The sequence below is a fragment of the Felis catus genome, chromosome A3, assembly GCF_018350175.1.
Source record: "Felis catus isolate Fca126 chromosome A3, F.catus_Fca126_mat1.0, whole genome shotgun sequence".
NCBI lineage: Eukaryota > Metazoa > Chordata > Mammalia > Carnivora > Felidae > Felis > Felis catus.
This window is the reverse complement of record NC_058370.1, coordinates 131,053,510-131,059,760: the sequence shown is the minus strand read 5'-3', so window position 1 is coordinate 131,059,760 and position 6,251 is coordinate 131,053,510. Positions and strand designations below refer to the sequence as shown.

Here is a 6,251-nt window from a genome sequence, read left to right as displayed (position 1 = left end):
AAGGAGGTCAGGGGTTGCCAGAACTGTAAGGTCCGCCATGTTGCTACAGTGCACCTGCCTGAATATTTGAAGACAGCCATAGTTCTGGCAACCTGCAGATATAGCATCGCTGATAGGCTGTTCCGATTATTCCTCCCGGAATCCTGTCCAGCCCAGACTCTCCAAGCTTGGGAAACTATTCATAAGATACTTTTATTTTTTTTTATTTTTTTTATTTTTTTAAATTTTTTTTCAACGTGTATTTATTTTTTGGGGGACAGAGAGAGACAGAGAATGAACGGGGGAGGGGCAGAGAGAGAGAGGGAGACACAGAATCGGAAACAGGCTCCAGGCTCCGAGCCATCAGCCCAGAGCCTGACGCGGGGCTCGAACTCACGGACCGCGAGATCGTGACCTGGCTGAAGTCGGACGCTCAACCGACTGCGCCACCCAGGCGCCCCGATACTTTTAAGTATCAAAGATAGATGACCCCCAAATCCTTCTTTGAACACAGATACACATAGTTATCTCCAGGGCAAACTCGTGTCTTCAACAGACTTTCGAGTTTGAGAATGTCTCCAAGGACATATTTGATATAAAGGGCACCTTTCCAGGGCGTCTGGGCGGCTCCGTCCTTTGAGTGTGGGACTCCTGATTCCACCTCAGGGCATGATCCCAGGGTCATAGGATTGGGCCCCATGTCAGGTTCTGTGCTGAATGTGAAGCCTGCTTGAGGTTCTCTGTCTTCCTGTCTCTCTGCCCCTCCCTCTCCCTAGAAAGAAAGAAGGAAAGAAAGAAAGAAAGAAAGAAAGAAAGAAAGAAAGAAAGAAAGAAGAAAGAAAGAGGGAAAGATGTAAAGAAGGAAAGAAGAAAAGGAAGGAAGGAAGGATGGAAGGAAGGAAGGACGGAAGGAAGGAAGGAAGGAAGGAAGGAAGGAAGGAAGGAAGGAAACTTTTCCTGGTAATTATCTGATGAAAAACTCCAAGGAACCCAAAAGGAAAGTCCCAAAACTGTCTCATGACTCCAGCTCAAAAACAAAAAGGAAAACAAAACCCTCAACTAATATCACAATTGAGGCTAAAACGCCAATGGTCTAATATCCATCAACATGGTTTAAGGGAGTTGTGAGATCTGTCATACTTTGCCTCCAAAGAACTGCCCCCAGCTGCCTTCATTCATTCATTGTGCCGTTTGACAAACATTTATTTCCAGGGCTTATCATCTGGACGTAGTGGGCAACGTCCAGGGAGGGCATCCAAAAGGAGATGAGGCCAAGCTTGTCTTGAAGAGGAGCAAATGACCCAGCAGAGGGAAAGATAATAAGCCTGAAGGCCTGGGGCCACCAAGACCAAGGTGTGTTGGGGAACTTTGACAAGTCACAAGTTCATTGTCATTTTGTCTCTGCCCCTCAGTTCAAAGGGGCCGTGTGAGTTACAGAGCTCACTCCGACCTCTGGACACTTGGATAAGCCACAGGTGATGTAAGAAGTGAAATGCCCCAACTGTCAATGAGACTCGGAGCTCCAGTGACCTCGAAGTCCTATCAAGGACAGCCGGTTCTGTCCCTCTTCTGAATCTCTCCTGCCCCACCTAGAGCAGAGGCAAACAGAGCAAATGGGAGGAGTGGATGGACGGTCGGGGAGGGGCAGGGGCAGCTCACAGAGTTCTGCTGTGAATGATGACAATCTGAGGCTTGAAAAACCATAATCCTAAATCAATTCATAAAAAAAAAAAGAATGTCATCAGGGTGTCTTAACCTGAAGTTCGCAGATAGCTGTAAAAAAAAAAATCTATAAATACCCTTAAATTTTACGTAAAACTCTCCATGTGCAGCAGTATAGTTTGTGGAGGGAAGTCAGGCTTTGCTTTTAACATTTTTAAAAGATCCTCACAGCCCCGAATACTTGAGACACATCGGACGGGATGTAGGAGATTCCGAAAGAAGTAAAACCTCAGTCTGCAGAAGCAGTTTCCTCACTCGGCAAAACGAAGTTAGGAATCTGAAAACCGGATAGACTGACGTTCGCATCTTAGACCTACGTGAACTCTGTTACTCATTAACTGTGTGACTTCAACCAATTTCTCGACTTCTCTGTTTCCTTTACTGTGATAACACCTGCTTAGATCTTGCAGAGGGCGCGGGGAGGGCCAGGATTAAAGTGAAATCATATAAACAAATGTCTAGAACCTTCGTAGGCGATCCAATATCACAGCTAATTATTTTTGCTATTCTTATTACTGACATGCTGGGGGGGGGGGGGGGACGGTGCCCAGGGGACAGAGAGGTTTTCTGAGTGGGTCTTTTGGCGACAATATCTAGAGGAAAAACGGCGTCTGGCAGGAGGCCTCTGGCTCCGTGTGTTCTGGTGGTGTTGTTCTTGGCTGTTCCTGGCTGGTGTCTGTCTTTACCTTGAACTGCCCTAAGATTAGAATTTCTTGTAAACAGTGGCTTTATTCATCTGTGTCCCTTCACAATGCTGGGCTGCCTCCCTCATGAACGGCGAGCCACCCCTCCCGCTGCCGCTCAGAGGACTGGAATTAACCTCTGTGATGCTTTTATTAAAGGCATTGCCTCCAGCCTCCTGAAGGGTGATGGCAGAGAGGCCCCCACATCCAGGACATACTGCTGGGCACACCACCTGCTCCCGGTAGCCTGGGGCAGGGACCTGCACGGGCTCCGCACGGGCTGAGTGCTCAGAAGGACATACATCTGAGTAAGAAACATCGGAGCTCCCCAGGAAACCCATGAACCAGCCGCCCGGTTCCGTGTGACTCATTGCGGGGTTAAGGTAGATTCTTCGGCTGAGTAACTTTTGTGGCGAGGCTCTGAGCTCGGGCTTCTGAAGCTAGAGGCCTCCCCTTCACTCTCAGAGCAAACGCCGTCTCCTTCCCCAAGCCTCACCTGCTTCCCCAGACCCAGGTAGACCCCCTTCTTCCGCAGAAGGACACGAGAACACAGCTGTCACAGCCACCTTCCCTAGTGGCTTATTCAGGTGTGTCTCTTGCCCTCGGCTGTGTTTCCGTGAGCCCAGCCCCGTGTCTTCCTGGACACGCCTTATCTTCAAAGTCTAGCATCATTCTGACCCAGAATAAGGGCCCTGCAAATGGTGAATGGAGAGACAGAGGCAGCGAAGAAGGAAAGGAGGGAGGGAGGGAGGGAGGGCGAAAGGGGGCCAGGAGGAGGGATGGGGAGGCGGATTCTGTCCTGGTTCTGCAGGGAGAAAGTCATGACTCTCTTTCCAGGCCCACAGATTACTTCACGCACCACCTTCCAACAAGCTGTGGAACTTCGGGGAGGCCTCCCTTCCCGATCTGTCAAAGGGGAGCACCTGCCGGACTATTTGGGGGAACGGACAGGATCAGGACATGGAAAAGAAAACAGACAGGATGGAGGGAATTAGGAAAAGAGCTTCCAGCCTCACCTTCAAAAATTCTATTGTTTGCCGGGCTTTAACCCCAAGGGGTTGATTGAGGCAGAATGTCTCCAGACCAGTCTCCACTGATTTGCGTTGAACATCGGTAGGCTGATGCCCGCCCCCAGGATGTCCCCTCATCTGGTTGTGCTTTCACTGCCCTTCCTCAGATCCCACTATGTCTCTATCCTTCTACTGTGGCTTCCCAGGCGGACTCTGTCTGGGAACTTCTGTCCCCTCCTGGCTTCTGTCCCCAGGACTGCTTCTGTTCACCTTCTGTTCCCTCCTGGCCACCCTCCATGGGGTTTCTGGAGTAGACTTCCTGGAACCCACGTATCACCCTCGTGCTTACAAACACCCCCCAGCTCACCAGCGTGGTCAAGATCACACACGAGCTCCCTGGCACAGTCCTCAGCATCCTTCTGGACCTGGTTTCTGTAGTGTGTGATTCTCTCATCATCCTCTCCTGTCACCACCACGCCAATCCTGGGCCCCCTGGAATCACCACTCTGCTTCCCGTCTCCCTGACTTGTGTGACTTGGGCTGTGGCTTTGTTGGGACCCCTTCTCTGCACGCTTCACTCATCAGTCCACCAGGAAAACTCCCACCCTCTTTTAAGACTTGTTTCAAAGCGTTGTTTCTCTTGGAAATCTCCTGGTTTCCTCCTGGACAGAATTCACTGCTCCGTGCAGGAGATCCGGGAACACCTCTGTGTTACGTTGTACGCATGGCTGTCTTAGCTGGACCTCCTCGCTTTGCAATTATTTCCTGATGTGTCTGCCCCCCAGGAGCCCAGGCAGCCCTCCAGGATAAGGCTTGGGGCTTTTTCTTGGGCGAATTCCCACTTACCTGCCGAGTGAGTACATGAATAAATGAATGTACCTGGAACGCACCCATCCATCCTTTCTGAAGACGACTGGGGTGTCCCTCCCTCGAGAGGGGTCACTGGCTAGCATGCCAATCAGGGACTGGTAGCCTGTTCATTTCACTGGCCTGCCTCCCCACCTTCCCATGAGTGCAGTCTTGCTCTTTCAACCCCAAGTAGATGCTCTCCGTCCGCACCTCCTTGCCCATAGTCTCAGCCCCTGCCACTCACCGCTAGACTGCATGGTTTTTGCGAGCAGGGTCGTGGCTAACTCGCTCATTCTCTGCTCACTCCTGCACCCCGACCCAATGTCCAGCCCGGCATTCACAGCCACACTGCTCTTGCCCCTCAAACTGTCCTCAAACCCTTGCTCACAGTGTCTTCAGGGAAAAACCGAGCAGACTCCTAGGACCCCGGAGTATGGAAAGGCGCACTTGGCCGGCAGGAATCGTGTTTGCTCGCCCCTCCTCCCCACACGCCATAAAGGGACCCCATAAATATTCAGACACCTCTGGTTTCTCTTGCTCACCACCCCCCCCCCCGCTCACAGCAGGTGACCTGTCAGCAATACTGTCAAATTTTCCGCCTTTCTTCTCTTTTTCATTTTCTTCTTCCTTTTCTAAATGCAGTCACTGCGATCAATTAAACTTTCATGGTCCCATTTCCTTCTTTGCCACTGCAGAGCCTTGACATATTTCCTCAAGGAACTACTTTCAAAATCATAATTGAAACACAATAACGTATAATAGAAACGGGAGGAAGAGAGTAATAGATTTAGCTCTCATTTCTGGTGGCAGACATGTTAATTACATTTTCTATTTCCTCTCATTAGCATGGCGCATGTTGTCTCCAACAGGCCGGGCCAGCCTGCTTCTCTCTCTCTCTCTCTCTCCCCCTGGCTGAGCCCCGCCCGCTCTCACACGGTGACCCCGAAGGCAAACTTGAGACTACAAACCTGACCACGTCGCTCTTCGTGGTTTGAGACCCATCAGGGCTCAGTGCCCCGCACAGGTCATCTCCATGGTGGGGATCCCAAGGTCTAATGCTTCACTGTCCTATTTCAGGGGCCAGACACAGTGACACAGTGTCGTGTCCCAAAGGCACCTGGCCTGCCCTTGCTCGGAGCTTTCCACGGGCAGCTCCTCTGCCTTTTCCAGAAACGATTTTCCCCTTGAGCATTTTAGGAAGACCACTGCCCGTCTACCTCCTCCCCCTCCCTGTCCACCGGGGCCGCTGACATGGCCAACATTCCATCTCATTCTGGCATCACCGGCCTCTCCTGGTTGCCCTCCGCCTAGGAAGGCAGGGATAATAGCTTTCTCCTCTGTGTTTCTGGAGCCACTGAGCTTAGCTCTGCCATGACCCTTATGACACCGCATTGCAATTGTGTTTTCACTTTCTGTCCTCTGTCTCCTGCCTTCCCCACCCAACAGTGCCCGGACCAGCACAGTAAATGACCGGTGACTTCGGGACAGGTTGTTTGCTCACTTATTTCTGAATTCTCAGTGTGTCCCCCAGTGGCTGGGGACGAGAGTAAGTGCTCATGGGAATACCCAAAAACGTACACTGAATAAAAAAAAAAATCACTCTCTTTTGTTTATAAACAAAGGTAAACAAAACACGGGGATGAAGAAGCCATCATGAAGGCATTAGTAAGAGCAACTAATGTATTTCCAACTTAAAAGGAGAAGGGATTGATATCTCCAGAAGTTTCTGAACTGAGTAGTGTGGGGATTATGACTCGGGCCCCAAGAGAGAACTAGACGGCCAGACCTCCTGCATGGAGACCCTTTAGTGGAGGAGGAGGGAGAGAAGGGTCCTTACCTGATTGCCTAAATCTTCCCCCTGCCTTGCAGAGCCAGACTGGAGCTTGAGATTGAAGGAAACATGCAAAAATGTGCACCTGTACACATACTCACTGAAATATTCTCCTACATTTGGATTCCAGTAGAAAAATCTAATAAAAACTGACTGCACACACACACACACACACAA

General features: G+C 50.6%; 1 long non-coding RNA gene across 1 annotated transcript; it reads right to left on the bottom strand.

The window, feature by feature from the left end:
• Nucleotides 1–1,157: 1,157 nt before the first annotated feature.
• On the bottom strand, nucleotides 1,158–5,581 carry LOC123384614. The gene is made up of 2 exons (XR_006595985.1): nucleotides 5,212–5,581; nucleotides 1,158–3,315 (listed from the first exon to the last, which is right to left on the bottom strand). It is a non-coding gene; the product is annotated as an uncharacterized LOC123384614 (long non-coding RNA).
• Nucleotides 5,582–6,251: the final 670 nt, after the last annotated feature.